At 40.7% G+C, this 25,121-nt stretch overlaps 1 long non-coding RNA gene across 1 annotated transcript in view; it reads right to left on the bottom strand.

Moving 5' to 3' along the window:
• Positions 1–1,277: 1,277 nt before the first annotated feature.
• The window catches only part of LOC147366966 (uncharacterized), a 58,271-nt gene continuing 34,427 nt past the window's right edge, over positions 1,278–25,121 (bottom strand). The window contains exons 7-9 of the long non-coding RNA XR_015169646.1: positions 23,352–23,492; positions 7,523–7,634; positions 1,278–1,404 (exon numbers count right to left, since the gene is read on the bottom strand). This is a non-coding gene — a long non-coding RNA (uncharacterized LOC147366966). The remainder of the gene's footprint in view (positions 1,405–7,522; positions 7,635–23,351; positions 23,493–25,121) is intronic.

Here is a 25,121-nt window from a genome sequence, read left to right on the forward strand (position 1 = left end):
TTGCATCACCTGGGATGTATCACTCCCAGCTGCAATTCAGAAAGCCTTCTTTTGGTCACATGCTACAACCAGGAAAGAAGCAGCCTCCAACCAGTTACCATACTATCCTTGGCTAATAAGGGCGGCTCCATCACAAGGCAGCGATGCTGAATGAATCTAGGCAATCGAGACTGAAATCATCTGATGAAACTTTAAACAAGATTGAGCTTAACATGATTCTTCAGCATTTTTCCTCTACTCAGATCTCTTCTGCTAGAAGCATTTGCTCTTCCTTGCTTTTTAAAGTCATTTCACATAACCCTAGACAATTCCAGCAAGCACAAGCTGACCCCATATCTTTATTGGGCTCTCGTGGCACCATTTTCCTGACTTTTCTTGGAATACAAGTAGAGCCTCACTGGGTTTATAGAGTGCTTTTCTGGTTAATGAACACTGCACAGTCTTATTCCTAATTATGACAGTCCCTTTTGTAGTGTCATGGTTCTAGGAAAAGATTGGAAAGTTTACATCTTTAAATGCCAAGCCAGTTAAACATTTGTAGCGTACATTAAAATTCGAGGAGTTAGAATATCCGATTGAATTTTTTAAGACCTCCAAGCAGTAGATACCTCCATGCAGATTGTCTGCAGATCCTCAGAAAGTAATAGATGAGGACATTTCAGTCTAGTGTATCTGAGCTGGGACAGAGTAGAGAGGACTCCTGTTGGGGGGATTTGTCTGTTTGAGAGCCAGGAAGATGCCTTTCAGCCCCACCAGTTTGAGAAATCTATTCATTCTTTTCTTAAAAAATATGGTGACATTTTCCCACTTCCCTGTTAAGCATGAGGAATTTAAAACTGACTCATATAGAGGGACTTGCTTAGATCATATGTCTGGATTTTAGCCAATGATAAGGATGTTTTCAAGTATACAACCCCAGCAACACTATTGTGTTGGCTTTTGAGTTATTTTGGGGAAGTTTTGCATATTTAGCTTGCATCCCTCTAGTGGGTTCTTCTCTGTTTTGATTTCATTCCAGTTACTTAACTTCACCCTTAAAAGCAGGGGAAACTTGGAAACTACTTTTCTCGTTTAGGAAATGGGTACCTGCTGTTTCATCCATGGTGACCAAAGACAGAAGGTAATGAGAGCCTGTGGAGAAGGAAATGGCAACCCACTCCAGTATTCTTGCCTGGAGAATCCCATGGATAGAGGAGCCTGGCGGGCTACAGTGCATGGGGTCACAAAGAGTCAGACACAACTGAGTGACTGATCACACAATGAGAGCTTGACCCTACCTTGGGTCGCCTTTCATACTCATTCACACAAGACTTCCTTCTAGGAAGAGGCCAGCATGGTAGGACAGAATCTGGCTTGATGCCCAGCATTGCCACGGGTGTCACCTTTGAGTCTCACCTTCTGCCTCTGTAAAATAGGGCAACAGAGTCAATCCATGGGTCTCTCTGATAATTCTGAAATAACACATAAAGAGCACTGAGCTGTGTACCCAGGAAGTGCTTGCTATGTGATGGCTGTCTTTCCCCTTTCTTCCAAGATGATCAGATAAAATACTCAAGAGCCAGCTGGGGAAAGGAAATTCACAGCAGAAACCTCAAAAATTGTTACCCAGTGAACATGTTCTTCTTTGGTGAAGAACTGGAGAAAACTGGAGAAATTTCTAAATATGAAACTTTTTTCTTGTCATTAACCTTAGAATTCTCAGATGAGAAGCAGCAAGACCATCCTACATGAGGAATATATCATCAAGAAGCAGATTAGCATTGGCCTACTTGCCACCAGGGGACAATATTAGGCTATAATTATTGTGCAGATCCTTCTATGAAATGCTGAGCTGGGTGATGGCAGATCCAAAAAGAGGTATGCAACAGATCCTTCGAATAGGGGGTGCAGTGTAATGGAAAGAATAGTGGTCCTTGACTCCACATTTGGTTCAGTTCAGTAGCTCAGTCATGTCTGACTCTTTGCAACCCCATGAACAGCAGCATGCCAGGCTTCCCTGTCCATCACCAACTCCCAGAGTCCACCCAAACTCATGTCCACTGAGTTGGTGATGTCATCCAACCATTTCATCCTCTGTCATCCCCTTCTCCTGCTGCCCTCAATCTTTCCCAGCATCAAGGTCTTTTCAAATGAGTCAGTTCTTCTCATCAGGTGGCCAAAGTATTGCAGTTTCAGCTTCAGCATCAGGCCTTCCAATGAACACCCAGGACTGATCTCCTTTAGGATGGACTGGTTGGATCTCCTTGCAGTCCAAGGGACTCCAAGAGTCTTCTCCAACACCACAGTTCAAAAGCATCAATTCTTCAGCACTCAGCTTTCTTCACAGTCCAACTCTCACATCCATACATGACCACTGGAAAAACCATAGCCTTGACTAGACGGACCTTTGTTGGCAAAGTAATGTCTCTGCTTTTTAATACGCTTTCTAGGTTGGTCATAACTTTCCTTCCAAGGAGTAAGCGTCTTTTAATTTCATGGCTGCAATCACCATCTGCAGTGATTTTGGAGCCCAAAAAAATAAAGTCTGACACTGTTTCCACTGTTTCCCCATCTATTTCCCATGAAGTGATGGGACTGGATGCCATGATCTTCGTTTTCTGAATGTTGAGCTTTAAGCCAACTTTTTCACTCTCAACTTTCACTTTCATCAAGAGGCTTTTTAGTTCCTTTTCACTTTCTGCCATAAGGGTGGTGTCATCTGCATATCTGAGGTTATTGATATTTCTCCCAGAAGTCTTGATTCCAGCCTGTGCTTCATCCAGCCCAGCATTTCTCATGATGTACTCTGCATATAAGTTAAAGAATCAGGGTGATAATATACAGCCTTGATGTACTCCTTTTCCTATATGGAACCAGTCTGTTATTCCATGTCCAGTTCTAACTGTTGCTTCCATTGCATACAGGTTTCTCAAGAGGAAGGTTAGTTGGTCTGATATTCCCATCTCTTTCAGAATTTTCCACAGTTTATTGTGATCCAGTCAAAGGCTTTGGCATAGTCAATAAAGCAGAAATAGATGTTTTTCTGGAACTCTCTTGCTTGCAACATTTGGTTACCTAATCACTAGTCAAACATCTCTAACCCCTAGTTTTCGTTGTTTTGTTTTCTTGCCTGTAAAACAGGCAATGAGATTTTCTATTTCCTCACAGGGACTATTTAGAGTAGAGATCCTCAAACTTTCATGTGTATAAAATGCTTCTGAGGGTCTAGGTAAAATGCAGAGTCTGGTACAGTAGATTGGGGGCAGAGCATGGGATTTTACATTTCTAGCACTTCTGGGAGATCCTGATGCTCCTGCTCTGGGGACCACACTCTGAGAAGCAAAGGTTTAGAGGGCTGTATGATGTTATGGGCTTCCCAGGTGGCTCAGTGGTAAAGAATCTGCTTGTCAAGTGGAAGATGTGGGTTCAATCCCTGGGTTGGGGAGATACCCTGGAGAAGAAAAAGCAAACCCACTCCAGTATTCTTGATTGGAAAATCCCATGGACAGAGGAGTCTAGCGGGCTACAGTCCATGGGGCTGCAGAGTTGGAGCTGGACACGACTTAAGAGACTGAACAACAACAATGGCATATCTTTAAAAAGGACTTGTAAACTCTTAGGTACAGTAAGTGGAAGATGTTGCCACTGGCAGTGGCATTAGTCATATATTCTACGAGAAATCTGACTTTCACGTCTTTCCATTCTATGTAGTTCTTTTCAGTGTTTCTAAAAGCAACCATATTAAAATTTAGGTGGTTTTTTTTTTAGTGTGGTTAAGATGAGGCCTATGGGAATGTACCATGTCTGGTACAACATAGATCCTATAGGAAGAAAAGAAGAGATAAAGGGAAAGAGGATGAGAGGGAAAAATATACAAGTATATTGTGTTTTAGGGGTAGAGGTGGCTGTCTCCTTTTAGTGATAAGAAGATGCAACAGAAAGAAGGGAGACAGCCTGCTGGCATATTGCATGAGTATTTAAGGAGAGCAGTAAGTGAAGACAGATTACTCAAAGGTGTTTACACTGATGATGGGAACATTTAGGGATGCCACTGTGGATAGATATGACTTGATACATTTCTAGAAACTACTCGTGGTGCCTCATCTGTCTATATATGGCTACATCTACTCACAGGCCTCTTGAGGAGAGACAGAAACACAGAGAATTTTTTTTTTTTTGTCAAAAAACATTACTTTTAGGTTTCATTTAAGGCCACAGATCTTACGTGTAAGTGAACAGCTTTCACTGTGTGAAGAACAGGAACTTAAAAGTTTTCTTACTTATTTTGTTATCCTAGGGAAGCCTGGTTGGCTGCAGTCTATAGGGTGGCAGAGCCAGACACGACTTAGTGACTGAACAAACAGCATGTGTTTGCCGCTTGGACACAAGCCGAGGGGACTTTCATCTGCTTTGTCCACTGCTGATCCTAACAAGTGGAACTGCACCTACATGGAGCAGGTACTCAGTAAGCACTGGTTAAAGGAGCGATGAAAGAGTGAGCATGTGAGTATATAAACGCCCAGCAATACTTTCTTATGAACTTTAGAGAAGAGGTTGCAGTTTTAAACTTATTGAGGGCATCTTCCGATTTCTAAAAACCACATCTCATGTCTCATTATTTAACTCCTTTTCTTCCAAATAAATAACTTTCTCTTTCTTACTAAAAGACAGCATCCAATCCACTGTCCAAGACTTAATGAATATTCATTGAACAGTGAACAAAAAGGACACCTTTTTTCCTTTATCCTTCTCAAAACAAGTTGCTCATGGAGACTCATCCAGAGGCTCCTTGGAGAATTGCATGTCGCAGAGTTTCCTGGAGTGTACAGGGTCATTTCTGAGTCCCTAAGGGATCTCTTTCTCCTTGCCTTGGTGATTAGGGAGCCCCAGAAACACAACTGGAGAAGAGCTGGTCGCTATGCAGGTGATCAGGGGAAGACCTCTGATGGATCTGAATCTGTCTCCTACAAACATTCTGGACCAAGGGGACACTTACAGCACCTCCTGAGGCTGAGCACTGTGGCAAGAAATGCCAGTTCCTAACTTGAATTTCCCCAGGGATGTGCCAATTGGGTCCTGACAAAGCACTAACTGAAATAATGCTTCTCTCCTATTCTGGGGACCAGTGATCCTGGGATGCCTTGGAGATGGGCCTTTAGTTTGGTAGCTCCTGAGACAACCACAGTTTACTGCCTTAACCCTTCAAAGGTGGCACTGACAGTATCTAACCGAGCAGGGTGTCACGGTGACCTGACCTTGGAAGTGGGTTAGTGGGAGCTGAGCTCCAGCTTGTGAATCCTGTTTTCAGTCTTCATGTGGTTTTAAGATTTAGCCCAATTTCCAGACTATCCCATACCCAGGCTTGAAAATGGCTTTATTTCACACTTTGCAGCAGGAGGTAAGTGGGTTTCTCTGTGAAAGTGATGGTGCCAAAGACATTGACGAACATTAAAAAATGTCTGAGCATGGCTTCAAGCCACTCAGGCTGTTTCTCATCCCGCGCCGTGCCTCGCGGAGCGTATGCAAGTTCAGAGCTCCCTTTGAAATTAACGGCGGTTATAAGCTTGCAGCAACTCGGTGGGGCTCTGAGCAATATAACAAATGAGCCCCTTTGAAGACTAACCATTGTACGTGGGCTCTTTTTGTGCTTCTGACACTGCTTTCTCGGGGATGGTCGGTGATGGTGGGAGTAGCCCGCCAACACACGCCCTCTGGTTTTCAACTCTGGCCCTGAGAGAGGGAAGAGGGACAGGGAGGTGGGTCCTCATATTTCTTTAAAGAACTGGCCTTAAACCCTTTTGCTATCCTTTTGATATCAACACCTGGGATAAACCATCCCATGCTCACATAACCTGAGTGAAAACAAGACAAAAGCTGCTTCTCACGTGTGGTGCTTAACTGGCCTGTGCGACAACAAAAACAGCAACAGGAGCAATAAGAAAAATGAAACAAAAACAAAAAGCTATTAACAGCCAAGAGATACATTTGTATATCAGGGGTTTCACAGATAACTTATTTACCTGAAAGCAAAGAATTGGATCTGGGATATTTTCCATGTTTCCCTGATGACATTATAGACTAAGTTGATAAACTGACACCAAGATGAAACTTCTTGAATATTTTTAAAACTAAGTAAAGTTTTTGACTTTTGACTGAATAGTCCTAAAGGGTTAGTATATGTATTTCAAATGCTAAAGGTTGATAAGGAAAATACGCTCAGGTTGCCTTTCAAACATATTTAAGAATTATTGAATTCTTGGTCCAATTTTTCAGGTACAAGTTTGAATGGGTATTTGAATGTTGTCACTTCTTATACTAGATGCAGACTTAACTAACTTTTGCTGTGTGCTTTTTTTTATTTCTCACAACCACACTATGAGATCAAAACAGTAAACTTTACTTAGCAGATGAAAGAACCAAGGCCAGAGTTCCAATGGCAAAAAGAGCTAGTAAGAAGCAGAGATGCGTTAGGTCCAGCCCTCATCCTTCCCCAAACTGTCACCACTTCCATCACTATGGTAATCCACCCTCCTCTGCAAATACAATAATATGTTGTTTATTTATAATGAGAAATATTTGAGCTGATATTGAATTAGGGTGAAGTCCCTTTAGGCACTGAACAAAAATGATTGAAAAAAAAAAGTAAATATCAGGCGAAATGGACTTCAAGGAAACTTGCATTTCTGGATGCAAATGTGGGATAAGAAAGTTCCAAATCCTTTTTCTCATCTCTGAAATATATACTACAACAGGGGTAAAAATGGACAGAAGAGTCTTTACAGTTGTTGATTGGGTGGGTTAAGACCTCCTTGAATTCACTTTCTTAGGTTCCACCTCATTCCAAAACTGTGATAGGCAGGTATCAGATAATAAATAAGTCAAGTATGGGTGATGGAAAAAAGGGGGGAAAATTAAGTGGAGACCAGAGGTAAACAAATGCATACAAATACATGTCACACTGAGGATAAAGACAAAACACAAAGCCTGAAAAGAACAGTTGGAAGATAATAACAGCAACAAAGCTGGCTAATAAGCATTGAGGATTTTAACGATTCGCCACAGTGCTAAGCACTTTTATGTTGACTGTCTCACTTAATTCTCACTGTAGCCTTATGAAGTAGGAATAAATATTTTGTTATGTTACAGACAAGGAAACTGAGGCACAGAGAAGTTAAGAGGCTCAAGGTCAACCAGCTAACAGATGATGAATTCTACATGTGAACCCGAGTATTCCAAAGTGAAGACCACACTCTGGACTGTGCCTAGCTTCATACCAGGTTAACCTGGTATAAAACCCAGTTGTTCCCTGGCATTTGGGCTTAAAGGAAATGACTCTTTGTGCCCTCATGAGTGGAACATGAGTGGGTCAGAGGTTGCCCTTTCTCCACAGCCCCTGTGGTGCTCACAATAAGGACTGGCCTATGCCTGTCTGTCACTGGGTCCCTCCAAGGAAACTGAGGCCTGAGACCAAAATGCAACTTAGTAAAAGTGAAGAAGGGGGACCAGAATAATAAAGCTCAACCATTTAATTTGGATGGTTTACCTTGATCTTGAGAAATAATCCAAAGTATCTGGAGAGATGGATGGACTTCGTGTCCTTCAGGCAATCCCCTCAGTGCCTGCTCAGCTGTAAACATTTCTTGAGCATTGCTCCGCTGCAGGAAAAAGAAAAATCACAACCATATAGAACGGAGGCCATAAATCTGGACTAAAACTAATCTCAGTTGTTCCCGCAATGTTACTCAGCAGTCCTATTACACGTGCTTCTCCCATTTCCCCGAGCTGCAATTCCAAACCTTCACCACTCTTCAAAGCTTTCAATCTTCTCTCTTTGGGATGACCTTGTTTCTAAGGTAGGGATGAGCAGCTACCAAGAGTGGCTTTTTTCTCCCATTTCCCCATAAGCCCACCCACATCTGCATTCATCCCTTTTTTGTCTTTGTCTTCATCTATAGTAAAAAACAGTTTTCTTATCAAAGGCAATTCCATCTACTGGTGCAGTGGATATTATTCCACACTGCCTCTCTAGGAAATCTGCTTTATCAGTCACATTCTTTTCTTCCCTTCAGTGTAGTATTGGTTGTTCACTTCAGCATAAAGATATGGTCATTCCTCTCATTCAGAAAACAAACAAACAAAAAAAGCTATTTAATGGCCACTTTTCAAAAAGCATCCCCATGCTTCTTTCTTTAACAGTTATTGTTTTACAAAGTACAACCTACACTTACTCTCTCTGATTCCACATCAGTTAGTCAGTTCAGTCACTCAGTCACGTCTGACTCTTTGCGACCCCATGAATCGCAGCACACCAGGCCTCCCTGTCCATCACCAACTCCCGGAGTTAATCCAACCTCATGTCCATCAAATCGGTGATGCCATCCAGCCATTTCATTCTCTGCCGTCCCTTTCTCCTCCTGCCCCTAATCCCTCCCAGCATCAGAGTCTTTTCCAATGAGTCAACTCTTCCCATGAGGTGACCAAAATTACTGGAGTTTCAGCTTTAACATCATTCCTTCCAAAGAACACCCAGGGTTGATCTCCTTCAGAATGGACTGGTTGGATTTCCTTGCAGTCCAAGGGACTCTCAAGAGTCTTCCCCAACACCACAGTTCAAAAGCATCAATTCTTTGGCGCTCAGCTTTATTCACAGTCCAACTCCCACATCCATACAAGACCACTGGAAAAACCATAGCCTTGACTAGATGGACCTTTGTTGGCAAAGTAATGTCTCTGCTTTTGAATATGTTATCTAGGTTGGTCATAACTTTCCTTCCAAGGAGTAAGCGTCTTTTAATTTCATGGCTGAAATCACTATCTGCAGTGATTTTGGAGCCCAAAAAAATAAAGTCTGACACTGTTTCCACTGTTTCCCCATCTATTTCCCATGAAGTGATGGGACCAGATGCCACGATCTTAGTTTTCTGAATGTTGGGCTTTAAGGCAACTTTTCACTCTCCACTTTCACTTTCATCAAGAGGCTTTTGAGTTCCTCTTCACTTTTTGCCATAAGGGTGGTGTCATCTGCATATCTGAGGTTATTGATATTTCTCCTGGTAATCTTGATTCCAGCTTGTGCTTCATCCAGCCCAGCGTTTCTCATGATGTACTCTGCATATAAGTTAAATAAACAGGGTGACAATATACAGCCTTGATGAACTCCTTTTCCTATTTGGAACCAGCCTGTTGTTCCATGTCCAGTTCTAACTGTTGCTTCCTGACCTGCATTCAGATTTCTCAAGAGGCAGGTCAGGTGGTCTGGTATTCCCATCTCTTTCAGAATTTCCCACAGTTTATTGTGATCCGCACAGGCAAAGGCTTTGGCATAGTCAATAAAGCAGAAATAGATGTTTTTCTGGAACTCTCTTGCTTTTTCCATGATTCAGCGGATGTTGGCAATTTGATCTCTGGTTCCTCTGCCTTTTCTAAAACCAGCTTGAACAGCAGGAAGTTCACGGTTCACGTATTGCTGAAGCCTGGCTTGGAGAATTTTAAGCATTACTTTACTAGCTTGTGAGATGAGTGCAATTGTGTAGTAGTTTGAAGATTCTTTGGCATTGCTTTTCCTTGGGATTGGAATGAAAACGGACCTTTTCCAGTCCTGTGGCCACTGCTGAGTTTTCCAAATTTGCTGGCATATTGAGTGCAGCACTTTCGCAGCATCATCTTTCAGGATTTGAAATAGCTCAACTGGAATTCCATCACCTCCACTAGCTTTGTTCATAGTGATGCTTTCTAAGGCCCACTTGACTTCACATTCCAGGATGTCTGGCTCTAGGTCAGTGATCACACCATCGTGATTATCTGGGTCGTGATGATCTTTTTTGTACAGTTCTTCTGTGTATTCTTGCCATCTCTTCTTCATATCTTCTGCTTCTGTTAGGTCCATACCATTTCTGTCCTTTATCGAGCCCATCTTTGCATGAAATGTTCCTTTGGTATCTCTGATTTTCTTGAAGAGATCCCTAGTCTTTCCCATTCTGTTGTTTTCCTCTAATTCTTTGCATTGATCACTGAAGAAGGCTTTCTTATCTCTCCTTGCTATTCTTTGGAACTCTGCATTCAGATGCTTATATCTTTCCTTTTCTCCTTTGCTTTTCACAGCTATTTGTAAGGCCTCCTCAGACAGCCATTTTGCTTTTCTGCATTTCTTTTCCACAGGGATGATCTTGATCCCTGTCTCCTGTACAATGTCACGAACCTCCGTCCATAGTTCATCAGGCACTCTATCCATCAGATCTAGTCCCTTAAATCTCTTTCTCACTTCCACTGTATAATCATAGGGGATTTGATTTAGGTCATACCTGAATGGTCTAGTGATCTTTTCTCCACTCTAACCTGGCTCTCCCCTATTCCTGCACTGAGATAGTCCTGTGTACTTACTCACCCAACAGACTAAGCACAGTTAGTTCTCAATTTATGTGGCTTGTTCTGATGAAATTTCATATTCTTAAAAGTTCTGGTTTTGTCTCCCATGGCATTTCTCTCTCTCCTGATTTACCTCTGCATTGGTGGCTCTTTTCTGGTGTCTTGATTGGTTTCTCTCTCTCTGCCACTTCTTAAATATCAGTATTTTGTTTCCTCACTTTAGTCACTTTTGGGGGAGATCTTGTCCCTAACAATGTTTTTCATCTAAGTCTCGATTCTAAGCCCCAGTTCTATGTCTCCAAATTGTTTTCTTTTCTTTTTCTTTTTAATTTACTTTTTAATTGAAGGATAATTTCTTTACAGATTTTTGTTGTTTTCTGTCAAACGTCAACATGAATCAGCCATAGGGATACATATAGCCCCTCCCTCGCGTCTCTCTCCCTATCCCACCCCTCTAGATTGATACAATGCCCCTGTTTGAGTTTCGTGAGCCATACAGCAAATCCCCATTGACTCTCCATTTTACATATGGTAATGTAAGTTTCCATGTTGCTCTTTCCATTCATCCTACCCTTTTCTCCCCTCTCCCCATGTCCATAAGTCTGTTCTCTATGTCTGTTTCTTCACTGGTGCCCTGTAAATAAGTTCTTCAGTACCATTTTTCAGGATTCTGTATATGTGCGTTAGAATAAGATAGTTATCTTTCTCTTTCTGACTCACTTCACTCTGTATAATAGGTTCTAGGTTCATCCACCTCATCAGAACTGACTCAAATGCATTCCTTTTTGTGGCTGAGTAATATTCCACTGTGTATATGCACCACAACTTCTTTATCTATTCATCTGTCGATGGACATCTAGGTTGCTTCCATGTTCTAGCTATTGTAAATAGTGCTGCAATGAACAATGGGATACATGTGTCTTTTTTCAAACCTGGTTTCCTCAGGGTATATGCCTAGGAGTGGGATTGCTGGGTCATATGGTGGTTTTATTCCTAGTTTTTTTAAGGAATCTCCATACTGTCTTCCATAGTGGCTGTATCAATTTATATTCCCAACAACAGTGCAAGAGTGTTCCCTTTTCTCCACACCGTCTCCAGCATTTATTTTCTGTAGACTTTTTGATGATGGTCATTCTGACTTGTGTGAGGTGATATCTCATTGTGGTTTTGATTTGCATTTCTCTAAGAATGAGCAATGTTGAACATCTTTTCATGTGTTTGTTAGCCACCTGTATGTCTTCTTTGGAGAAATGTCTGTTTAGGTCTTTTCCCCACTTTTTGATTGGGTTGTTTGTTTTTCTGGTGTTGAGTTGTATTAATCCTTTGTCAGTTGTTTCATTTGTTATTATCTTCTCCCATCCTGAGGGTTGTCTTTTCACCTTGCTTATAGTTTCCGTTGCTGTGCAAAAGCTTTTAAGTTTAATCAGGTCCCACTTGTTTACTTTTGTTTTTATTTCCATTACTCTAGGAGGTGGGTCATAGAGGATCTTGCTTGGATTTATGTCGAGTCTTCTGCCTATGTTTTTCTCTAAGAGTTTTATACTTTCTGGTCTTACATTTAGGTCTTTAATCCATTTTGAGTTTATCTTTGTGTATGGTGTTAGAAAGTGTTCTAATTTCATTGTTTTACATGTAGTTGTCCAGTTTTCCCAGCACCATTTATGAATAGACTGTCTTTGCCTCATTGCATATTCTTGCCTTCTTTGTAAAAAATAAGGTACCCATAGGTGCATGGGTTTATTTCTCGGCTTCTATCTTGTTCCATTGGCCTATATTTCTCTTTCTGTGCCAGTACCATACTGTCTTGATGACTGTAGCTTTGTAGTATAACCTGAAGTCAGGAAGGTTGATTTCTCCAGCTCCATTCTTCTTTTTCAAGACTGCTTTGGCTATTCGGTGTCTTTTTTATTTCCACATGAATTGTGAAATTTTTTGTTCTAGTTCTGTGAAAAATGCCATTGGTAATTTGATAGGGATTGCATTGAATCTGTAGATTGCACGTGAAAGTATAGTCATTCTCACAATATTGATTCTTCCTACCCAGGAACATGGAATATCTCTCCATCTGTTTATGTCATCTTTGATTTCTTACATCAGTGTCTTATAATTTTCTGTGTACAGTTTTTTGTCTCTTTGCAGCCAAAGATGGAAAGCTCTATACAGTCAGGAAAAACAAGACCAGGAGCTGACTGTGGCTCAGACCATGAACTCCTTATTGCCAAATTCAGACTTAAATTGAAGAAAGTAGGGAAAACCACTAGACCATTCAGGTATGACCTAAATCAAATCCCTTATGATTACACAGTGGAAGTGAGAAATAGATTTAAGGGATTAGATCTGATGGATAGAGTGCCTAATGAACTAAGTGCAGAGGTTCGTGACATTGTACAGGAGACAGGGAGCAAGACCATCCCCATGGAAAAGAAATGCAAAAAAGCAAAATGACTGCCTGGGGAGGCCTTACAAATAGCTGTGAAAAGAAGAGAAGCGAAAAGCAAAGGAGAAAAGGAAAGATATAAGCATCTGAATGCAGAGTTCCAAAGAATAGCAAGGAGAGATAAGAAAGCCTTCTTCAGTGATCAGTGCAAAGAAATAGAGGAAAACAACAGAATGGGAAAGACTAGGGATCTCTTCAAGAAAATCAGAGATACCAAAGGAACATTTCATGCAAAGATGGGCTCGATAAAGGACAGAAATGGTATGGACCTAACAGAAGCAGAAGATATGAAGAAGAGATGGCAAGAATACACAGAAGAACTGTACAAAAAAGATCATCACGACCCAGATAATCACGATGGTGTGATCACTGACCTAGAGCCAGACATCCTGGAATGTGAAGTCAAGTGGGCCTTAGAAAGCATCACTATGAACAAAGCTAGTGGAGGTGATGGAATTCCAGTTGAGCTATTTCAAATCCTGAAAGATGATGCTGCGAAAGTGCTGCACTCAATATGCCAGCAAATTTGGAAAACTCAGCAGTGGCCACAGGACTGGAAAAGGTCCGTTTTCATTCCAATCCCAAGGAAAAGCAATGCCAAAGAATCTTCAAACTACTACACAATTGCACTCATCTCACAAGCTAGTAAAGTAATGCTTAAAATTCTCCAAGCCAGGCTTCAGCAATACGTGAACCGTGAACTTCCTGCTGTTCAAGCTGGTTTTAGAAAAGGCAGAGGAACCAGAGATCAAATTGCCAACATCCGCTGAATCATGGAAAAAGCAAGAGAGTTCCAGAAAAACATCTATTTCTGCTTTATTGACTATGCCAAAGCCTTTGCCTGTGCGGATCACAATAAACTGTGGGAAATTCTGAAAGAGATGGGAATACCAGACCACCTGACCTGCCTCTTGAGAAATCTGAATGCAGGTCAGGAAGCAACAGTTAGAACTGGACATGGAACAACAGGCTGGTTCCAAATAGGAAAAGGAGTTCATCAAGGCTGTATATTGTCACCCTGTTTATTTAACTTATATGCAGAGTATATAATGAGAAATGCTGGACTGGAAGAAACACAAGCTGGAATCAAGATTACCAGGAGAAATATCAATAACCTCAGATATGCAGATGACACCACCCTTATGGCAGAAAGTGAAGAGGAACTCAAAAGCCTGTTGATGAAAGTGCAAGTGGAGAGTGAAAAAGTTGGCTTAAAGCTCAACATTCAGAAGACTAAGATCATGCCATCCGGTCCCATCACTTCATGGGAAATAGATGGGGAAACAGTGGAAACAGTGTCAGACTTTATTTTTTTGGGCTCCAAAATCACTGCAGATGGTGACTGCAGCCATGAAATTAAAAGACACTTACTCCTTGGAAGGAACGTTATGACCAACCTAGATAGCATATTCAAAAGCAGAGACATTACTTTGCCAACAACAGTTTGTCTAGTCGAGGCTATGGTTTTTCCTGTGGTCATGTATGGATGTGAGAGTTGGACTGTGAAGAAGGCTGAGTGCCGAAGAATTGATGCTTTTGAACTGTGGTGTTGGAGAAGACTCTTGAGAGTCCCCTGGACTGCAAGGAGATCCAACCAGTCCATTCTGAAGGAGATCAGCCCTGGGATTTTTTTGGAAGGAATGATGCTAAAGCTGAAACTCCAGTACTCTGGCCACTTCATGCGAAGAGTTGACTCATTGGAAAAGACTGATGCTGGGAGGGATTGGGGGCAGGAGGAGAAGGGGATGACAGAGGATGAGATGGCTGAATGGCATCACTGACTCAATGGACGTAAGTCTGGGTGAACTCCAGGAGTTGGTAATGGACAGGGAGGCCTGGCGTGCTGTGATTCATGGGCTTGCAAAGAGTCGGACACGACTGAGTGACTGAACTGAACTGATGCTGAGGCAGTTTCAAAAGTAGATTAAAATTTTTAAGAGTTTTAATCATAAATGAGTGCTGAATTTTGTCAAAGACTTTTTCTGCATTTATTGAGATTATAGGTTTTGATCTTTCAATTTGTTAATATGGCGTATCACATTATTGATTTGTGTATATTGAAGAATCTTTGCATTCCTGGAATAAACCCAACTTCATCATGGTGTATGAGGTTTTTGATGTGTTGCTGAATTCTGTTTGCTAAAATTTTACTAACATTGTTGAGGATTTTTGCACCTATGTTTATCAGTGATATTGGCCTGTAGTTTTTGTGTGTGTTGTCTTTTTCTGGTTTTGGTATCAGGGTGATGGTGGTCTCATGAATGAGTTTGGAAGTGGTCCTCCCTCTGCAATTTTTTGAAAGAGTTTTAGAAGGATAGGCATTAGCTCTTCTCTAAATGTTTGATAGAATTCTCCTGTGAAGCCATATGGTCCTGGGCTTTTGTCTTTTGGGAGATTTGTGATCACAGCTTCAATTTCAGTGCTTGTAATTGGGTTGTTCATGAATTCTATTTCTTCCTGGTTCAGTCTTGGAAGATTGAACTTTTGTAAGAATCTGTCCATTTCTTCCAGGTTAAGCATTTTATTGCCATATAGTTGTTCAAAATAGTCTCTTATAATCCTTTGTATTTCTGCATTGTCTGTTATAACCTCTCCTTTTTCATTTCTAATTTTGTTGATTTGACTTTTATCTCGTTTTTTCTTGATGAGTCTGGCTACAGACTTGTCGATTTTGTTTATCTTCTCAAAGAACAAAGCTTTTAGTTTTATTAATCTTTACTATTGTTTTTTCCATTTTTTTCCCATTTATTTCTGCTTGAAACTTTAGGATTTCTTTACTTCTACTAATTTTTTTGTTGTTGTTGTTGTTGTTCTTCTTCTTCTTTTTCCAGTTGTTTTAGGTGTAAAGTTAGGTTCTCTAGTCCATGTATTTCTTGAGGTAGGATTGTATTGCTATAAACTTCCCTCTGAGAACTGCTTTTGCTGCTTCCCATAGGATTTGAGTTGTCGTGTTTTCATTGTCATTTGTTTCTAGAGATTTTTTTGATTTCCCTTTTGATTTCTTCAGGAACCTGTTGGTTATTTAGAAACGTGTTGTTTAGTTTCCATGTGTTTGTGTTTCATTTTTTTCCCTCGTAATTGATATCTAGTCTCATAGCATTGTGGTCTGAGAAGATGCTTGATATGATTTCAATTTTCTTAAATTTACTGAGGCTTGATTTGTGACCCAAGATGTGGTCTATCCTGGAGAATGTTCCATGTGTGCTTGAGAAGGAGACATATTCTTCTGGATTTGGAGGGAATATCCTGAAGATATCAATGAGATCCATCTCATCAAATATATCATTTAAGACTTGTGTTTCCTTATTAATTTTATGTTTTGATGATCTGTCCATTGGTGTGAGTGGGTGTAAAGTCTCCTACTATTATTGCGTTACTGTCCATTTCTCCTTTTATGTCTGTTAGTGTTTGTCTTATGTATTGAGGTGCTCCTATGCTGGGTGCATAGATATTTACAATTGTTATGTCTTCCTTTTGGATTGATCCCTTGATCATTATGTCGTGTCCTTCCTATCTCTTGTAATCTTTATTTTAAGGTCTATTTTGTCTGATATGAGGATTGCTAATTTTTCCATCCTCTCACTTTCAATCTGTATGTGTCTTTAGGTCTGAAATGGGTTTCTTGTAGACAGTAAATATATGGGCTTTGTTTTTGTATCCATTCAGGCAGTCTGTGTCTTTTGGTTGGAGCAGTTAATTCATTTCCATTTAAAGTAATTATTGATATATGTGTTCCTATTGCCATTTTCTTAATTGTTTGGAGTTGATTTTGTAGATATGTTTTCTTCTCTTGTATTTCTTGACTATATAAGTCTGTTTAACATTTGTTGTAAGGCTGGTTTGGTGGTTCTGAATTCTCTTAACTTTTGCTTGTCTGAAAAGCTTTTTATTTCTCCATCAATTTTGAGTGAGATCCTTGCTGGGTACAATAATCTTGGTTGTAGATTTTTCCCTTTCAATACTTTAAATATATCCTGTCATTCCCTTCTGGCCTGCAGAGTTTCCGCTGAAAGATCAGCTGTTAAGCCTATGGGGTTTCCCTTGTATGTTACTGGTTCCTTCTCCCTTCCTGCTTTTAATATTCTTTGTGTTCAGTCTTTGTTAGTTTCATTAGTAAGTCTTGGAGTGTTTCTCCTTGGGTTTATCCTGAATGTGACTCTTTATGTCTCTTGGATTTGATGGATTATTTCCTTTTCCATGTTGGGGAAATTTTCACCTATAATCTCTTAAAAAATGTTCTCATACCCTTTCTTTTTCTCTTCTTCTTCTCGGACCCCTATAATTTGAATGTTGGTGCATCTGATATTGTCCCAGAGGTTTCTGATTCTATCCCCAGTTCTTTTCATTCTTTTTACTTTAGTCTGCTCTTCAGAAGTTATTTCCATCATTTTATCTTCCAGCTCACTGATTCGTTCTTCTGCTTCAGATATTCTGCTACTGATTCCTTCTAGAGTATTTTTAATTTCAGTAATTGTGTTGTCTCTGAAGGTTTAGTCTAATTCTTCTAGGTCTTTTTTAATTGATTCTTGTATTTTCTCCATTTTGTTTTCAAGGTTTTTGACCATCTTTACCATCATTAATCTGAATTCTTTTTCAGGTCCTTTGCCTATTTCCTCTTCATTTATTTGGACTTCTGTGTTTCCAGTTTGTTCCTTCATTTGTATAGTATTTCTCTGCCTTTTTACTATTTTTTTTTTAACTTGTGTTTAAGGTCTCCTTTTTCCAGGCTTTAAGGTTGAGTTCTGTCTTCCTTTTGGTTTCTGCCCTCCTAAGGTTGGTCCAGTGGTTTGTACAAGTTTCATATAGGGTGAGATTTGTGCTGAGTTTTTGTTTGTTTGTTTGCTTTTCCTCTGATGGGGAAGGCTGAATGAGGTGGTACTCCTGTCTGCTGATGATTGGGTTTGTAGTTTTGTTTTGTTTGTTGTTTAGATGAGGCGTCCTGCACAGGGTGCTACTGGTGGTTGTGTGATGCTGGGTCTTCTATTCAAGTGATTTCCTTTATGTGAGTTCTCACTATTTGATACTCCCTAGGGTCAGTTCTGGAGAAGGCAATGGCACCCCACTCCAGTACTCTTGCCTGGAAAATCCCATGGACGGAGGAGTCTGGTGGGCTGCAGTCCATGGGGTCGCTGAGCGTAGGACACGACTGAGCGACTTCCCTTTCACTTTTCACTTTCATGCACTGGAGAAGGAAATGGCAACCCACTCCAGTGTTCTTGCCTGGAGAATCCCAGGGACAGGGGAGCCTGGTGGGCTACCGTCTATGGGGTCGCACAGAGTCGGACACGACTGAAGCAACTTAGCAGCAGCAGCAGCAGCAGGGTCAGTTCTCTGTTATTCTATGGTCTTAGAGTCAGTGCTCCCACTCCAAAGGCTCAGGGCTTGATCTCTGGTCAGGAACATAGATGCCACAAGTGGTTTATTATGGCATTAAGTGAGATTAAAACAAATATCCCAAAACGAGAAAGCAAAGATGAACCCCAGACAAATGGCAGTTACAAAATCAGGCAAATAATAATTAAGATAATGGAATATACAAATATACATAAACACCCATGAGCAAAGTCAAAATGGTACAACAAAAATAAAGTAAAATAGACTGACCCAGTGAACAAAGGAAATAAAAATTATATTTACCAGTTAAGAACAAAACTAACTAAAGCACAAATTGGAAAACAAAACTAAAGCAAGGTGCCAAGTGGGGAATAAAGAAATGAAAACAAAATTAAGAAATACATTGAGAGGAAAGGAAAGAAAGAAAAGAAAGAAAGAATACATATGCAAAGTTAAACAGAGATAGATGAAGAAGATTTATATGCATTAAAGATTAACTGCAAGGGGAAAAGAACAGTAGGAAAGGCAAATAAAGGAATAAATATAGAAAAAATATAATAGGTTTACAAAAATTGTAAGTTAAAATTAAAAAAAAGAGAAAAGAAAAAAAGGCAGAAGAAAGAATATAGGAGAAAAGGAAAACTCCTAAGAACTGCAAAAGCCCAATGTAGAGGAAGAGGTTTATAACAACAATAAAAAAATGTGACTGAGAAAAAAAGAGAAAAAAAGCTCAAAACCTTAATTTGATTTCATAGTGCCAATAAAATCAACAACTGCAACAGAGGGGGGATAAAAGGAAAGAAAAGAAAAAAATCCAAAAGAATCTACAGAAGCAGTCAAAACATAAGAATAATAAATGCTTTTCTTGAGTCACTGCTGTCAGAGTTCTTTCCCTCGCTGGAAGTCACAGTCCATCTCACCTCCCTAGGATGCCCTCCAATACCGTGCTGATCTCTGGACCTGCTGTGGGGCAGCTCAGATTCTAATCTGGTCCTACTCCTCTGTGTTCTTGCATCCAGTGTCCACAGTTATCAGAGCTAGTGCATTTTCTTTTGTGGGAGCTCTCAATGACCTCTTATACATTCCATAGACAGAGTCTGCCTAGTTGATTGTGTGGATTTAATCCGCAGCTTTGTACAGCTAGTACAAAGGTTTTGGGTCTTCTTCCTTAGTCACACTGCCCCTGGGTTTCAGTTGTGGTTTTGTTTCCACCTCTGCATGTGGGTCGTCCACTGGGGTTTCCTCTTGAGGCTGCCCTGGAGAACTTGGGTTTGCCCCTGTGAGGGCCAGATGTGGAGGTGGTGCAGCTGCTTGGGTCACAGGGGTTCTGGCAGCAGCAGGTACTCAGGGGAGTTGGCGGCTAGGGCAGCAGGAAATATAGTGCTCCAGAAGGATATGGCAGCCAGTATTGGCCAATACGCTCCAGTATCTTGCCTGGAGAACAGCCCCCTCCCTGACAGGGAAGCCTGGCAGGCCACAGTCCACAGGGTCATAAAGAGCTGGATACTGCCAAAGTGACCCTACATGCATAGGCTCAAGATTTTTTTTTTTTGCTTGTGTCAGCATTGCCCCAGTGAGAGTTGAGCATGAAGGTGGTGCAGCTGCTTGGCTTGCAGGGACCCTGGCAGTGCCAAGTGTGCAGGGACACGGACTGCCTTCGCCACAGGAGTTATGGCCCTATCAGAGGGTTTTTTTTTTTTTTTTTTGAGCCTCTTGTAGCTGGAGATCAAAAGGCCTCTTTGGTATAGCTCTGCCCGTTCAGGCACTTAGTGGGCTCCCTTGCCTGGGGCCCTTCTCTGTTATTCGGTGTGTCAGGCACATAGAGGGCCCCCCCTGGCTGGGGTCCTACTCTGTAGATTGGCACGCCAGGCACTTAAAGGGGCATCCTGGATGGGGTCCTACTCTGTAGTTCAGTGCATCAGGTGTTTGATGGGCCAACCTATCTATTGTTCAGCTGCCAACGCTGGTGTATGGCAGGAGAGAGGCTATGGTGATGGCTCCATCCCCTATGCATGACTCAGCACAATCCCCTTGCTTCCATGGCTGCCTGGTTTTCCTCCACAGGCATTTCACACAATAATCTCCTCCCTCACATCCCCTCGATTCCTCTCTTCACAGACAACAGCAGCGCTTGCCCTGGGATTGCTCCATAATCCTTAACTCCAGCTCCCAGCTACTGTGCCTTCCAGGGGATATGTGTCCCTGTCCAGGGTACGTATGGCTGCGGCAAGGACTGTCTGATTCTCATTCCATTTAGGGTGCCACAGATCAGCTGTTTAACTCTCAGCCTTAAATGTTTCTCCTCTGACTCAGTCAGTTGCCCCGATGTGGGGATCAGACCCCTGCTTCAGTTCTCCCACCCACTGAGGGCAGGTCCAATGCTACTCACACTCCTATTTTTCGCCCTAGTTGCTTCGTTGTACCAAGTTTTGCATGGGTCTATATATTCTTTTCCACTGGTCAGGTACTCCTGTCCCCTCTCAGCTGGTGTTCTGTATACATTTGTGTCTGAAGATGTATTCCTGATGTATCCATGGAGAGAGATGTACTCCACATCCACCTACTCCTCTGCCATCTTGTTCTCCTCCAAACTGTTTTCTAAATCAATCCACCTGGACATTCCACAGTACATCCAGAACTGAACATGCTCCTCTTTTCATGCTCATCCCTGTTACTCCACAAAACCTGCATTCTCTCCTTTATTTTGTATATTAATGAATTCTAGACCCTTTCTCTACTACCCAAGCCAATAGTCTGGAAGCCTTTGACTCCTTTCTCACATTCCAAAATAATGCATTTTTTAATTTATTTTTCTCCTATTGTAGCTCTCATCTCTAGTGGGACCACAGTCTATTTGAATAGGTCCATCAAGTCCCTTAACTACTGCAATACATCTCATGACATTTGCTCAGTTTCCAGAAATTCCCATTTCCAATTCCTCTTTGTAGTAGCCTCAGAGTTCAAACACAAAAATTTGATTATGTTACTCCTTCGCTTACTATTGATCATTGGCCTCTCATGACTCACAGCATACACTTTAAAATCTTTGGTCTGTCTGGAAAACACGTATTCATGTTTCTTCTTCCTCTGGGAAGTTTTCCAGGACAGATTTAAATGTGTTATCCTAATCTGCCATTCATCTTTGTGGATCACCCAGTTTAGTAAATCTCATTGTATTTGCCTGTTTGTAAGTCTGATTCTTCACTTGTTCAAATATCTTGAGAACTTGCTTTCTCAACTTTGTATGCATAGCATGTAGTATACTAGTACTATATGTACTACATGTAGTATATTAGTACTACATGTACTACATAACTAGTACTCATACATGTAGTATACTAGTACTCCACTAGGTACTCAACAAATATTTAGTTAAAGAAGAAAATGTATACATTTTTGAAAACTACATCATTTCAATGAGTGAGAAAAAATTTGCCTAGGGAGTCTCAAAGCATGCCCTTCCAAAATTAAAATTAGGAATATGCACTTGGTTGGGCTTCCCAGGTGACTCAGGGGGTAAAGAATCTGCCTTCAATGCAGGAGATGCGGGTTCAGTCCCTGGGTTGGGAAGATTCCCTGGAGGAGGGCATGGCAACCCGCTCCAGTATTCTTGCCTGGAGAATCCCATGGACAGAGGAGCCTGGTGGGCTACAGTTCACAGGGTCACAAAGAGTCAGACAGGACTGAATCGACTGAACATCCATGCATGCACCCATTTGGTTAACACAACTTGAGACAGACTGGGATGTATCCTGACCACAACCTATGCTATAATAAGAATGTTATATTCTTATTATATAACCACTGCAGCTAAGTCGCTTCAGTCGTGTCCGACTCTGTGCGACCCCGTAGATGGCAGCCCACCAGGCTCCTGCGTCCATGGGATTCTCCAGGCAAGAGTACTGGAGTGGGTTGCCATTGCCTTCTCCAATGCATTAAAGTGAAAAGTGAAAGTGAAGTCGTTCAGTTGTGTCCGACTCTTAGCGACCCCACAGACTGCACCCTACCAGGCTCCTGCGTCCATGGGATTCTCCAGGCAAGAGTACTGGAGTGGGTTGCCATTGCCTTCTCCAAACCACCACTAGGACATGTATTTATTTTTAAGAACGTTAGATCATGGCTGTGAATACCCTTGACCACGTCTAACTACTTCAATGAATTAGCTGAAGTAGGTGTTGGAAAAGGGATTGGATGAGGTCTGTGCATATGCTCTGCTGAGACACTATCCTTCAAGAAGATGGGTTTCAATGCAAACAACCTAAATGTTCATTAGCAGATGAACTGATAAAGAAGATGTGGTACATACATGCAATGGAATACTACTTAGCCATACAGAACAATGAAATAATGCCATTTGTAGCACCATGAATGCAACTAGAGATTATCATACTAAGTGAAGTAAGTCAGAAAGAGAAAGACAATACCATATGATACCATTTATATATGGTATCTAAAATATGGGATAAATGAACCTATCTATAAAACAGAAACAAACTCACAAACTTGTGGTTGCAAGGGACGGGGAGAAGGGTGAGAGATGGACTGGGAATTGGGGGTTGGTAGATGCAAACTATTCACTTTAATATTTGGAGTGAATAAATAATAGGTTTCCCTCTATAGCACAGGGAACTATATCCAATCTCCCAGGACAAACCATAATGGAAAAGAGTATTTTTTAAAAAAGAATGTATATATATGTAAAACTGAGTCATTTCACTGTACAGCAGACATTGGCACAGTATGGTACATCAACTACACTTCAATTTGAACAAAAAAAGACGATGGGTTTCAGCTTCTGATAATAGAGCCCTCAAGTCTCATGGACTCTGCAGACACTCGTCTAAGATTCATCGTACACTGAGGCCAAGAACGCACGGACCTTTTTAAACTATTGCAGCCTTCTCCTTCTGGTCTCAGGCTATAAGAACAAGGACGATTTTGTGGAGCTTCGTTTTTCAGCAAAACGAACACTTTGTCTACAAACTTTGTTTTAAATTTCCCTCACCCCAGTAAGAGACTAACAGCCAGGTCAGTCACTTCCTTACAGTAATTGTCTCTTCTCATGGGGAATATATATACAGAAAAAAAATCACATATTGAGCAATCAAAATTTGTTAAGATTTTGTTATATTCTTTTGTTTTCTTTTTTCAATTCCACATATAACCGAAAGCAAACAGTATTTGTTTTTCTCTATATGGCTTATTATAAGAATAAGTAAAATAAGTACAAGCATACCCTCCAGGTTCATCCAGATTGTTGCAATTGGTAACTTTTATTCTTTTTTTTCTGACTGAGTATGTTTCATTGCATCCATTTAAAATATCTTCTTCATCCATTCATCTGTTAATGGATCTTTAGGTTGCTTCCATACCTTCACTATAACAAAACAGAAACAGACTCATGGTTATAGAGAACAAGCAAGTAACCAGCAGGGAGAGAGGCAAGGGGAAGGACAAGATAGGGGTGGAGGATTAAGAGGTACAGATAACTATTTATAAAATAAGTAAGATGCAAGGGTGTAATATACAGGACAGGGAATACAACTGATATTTTATGACAATCTCAAATGAAGCATAATCCATAAAAACATCATGTTGTGTACTTGAAAGTAACATAACATTGTATGTCAACTACTTCAATAAACATACAAACTGTTGTTTTGAACCAGCGTGTTGAAGGCAGATGTCTGGGCATTGATATCCATTTACAAACTGGGTAACCTGAGGCCAATCTCCTCCCTGTCTCTCATCCTTGTATCCTGCTTGACTCTGAGGTCTACACTCTAGGGAAAAAGAACCTCTAACCTAATCTGGCTGTGTAGGGCCTTTTAGCCTAATCCTGTGGAAATACAACTCTCCACATAATCTGTGACTTCAGTCAATACACAATTAAGACACTGATAGAGGATTACTGGTTGATATTCTCATCTTTGCCACATTCTTTTAAATTGGTTTAATGGTGGACTAAGCTAGGTCTAGAGCATGACTTATTTATTTGAACTTTGTCCTAGCCTACATTAAAATTTATATCTTCATGGGCAGCCTGTATTTTAATCATTAAACTAATTTCCTCTCCTTTTTTTTTAACCCTTGAAAAAAATGGAAAATTTTCATTTTGAATCAAAAGAGAATCATTAAAAAAAAAAAAAAAGAAAGAGAGTCATGGAATAAAAGGATTGTAAGTAGCAGGAAAAGAGGAAAGAAGGCAGATCGTCAATGGCCTAAAGTGAGAACTAAGCATTATGGCACTGGTGCTCATTGGTTGAGACTAAAACATTTTTTTTTTAAGTTTTAAAAAGATGCTCACCTTTCTGGCTAATTAGTGCTATGAAGAATGGGTACATCAACTGGCAAGACCAAATATGGTATGCCTTGTATGTTTTAGAAGGTTGTTGTAAGAATTAAATATGGCAACATATATGAAAACAATTTGACAATTATCAACTTTCCATAAACATGTAGTGTTACCTGAGCAGTCATTTCTTAGGGACCATCAATCTTGGGGTCACCAATTTCCACTGGGTCTACATGGCTTTCAGCCAGTGATTTTGGGGGAATGCTTGCCTTGATCAGCATGACAGAATTTGCTCCCATGAGAATATCAAATATCCCACTTGCAGAGTATTTTATTTGCTTTAAAGGCCAAGGATATTTTTTCTTTTTTTAAAAAATGCGAAAGACTTTCTGTTTTTGAAACAATAAGTGGCACTGACATCTCTCAAGTTTGAAAGCACTATTGTCTCATTTTAAGCACCTCCTTATTATTAGGCAAGGATGTTGCTGGCAGGAATGAATAATTAGGTAACTCTTTGTGGGCACATTTTATTCAGGTCCCAAGGGGAACATGCAATTGTAACATCTCCTTGGATTACTTCACAAACATATGGCAACCGAAGCACCTGAGCCAGATGTACAAGCATATTATACCAGGTCTGTTTTAACTTAAAACTGTGAAATACATCAGATGGTAGAGTTATTTTGGTCATGAACATCCATCATGGAAATC

Source organism: Bos grunniens, chromosome 8 (assembly GCF_055505025.1).
Source record: "Bos grunniens cultivar Pamir isolate PY7600 chromosome 8, Bosgru_T2T1.0, whole genome shotgun sequence".
NCBI classification, from domain to species: domain Eukaryota; kingdom Metazoa; phylum Chordata; class Mammalia; order Artiodactyla; family Bovidae; genus Bos; species Bos grunniens.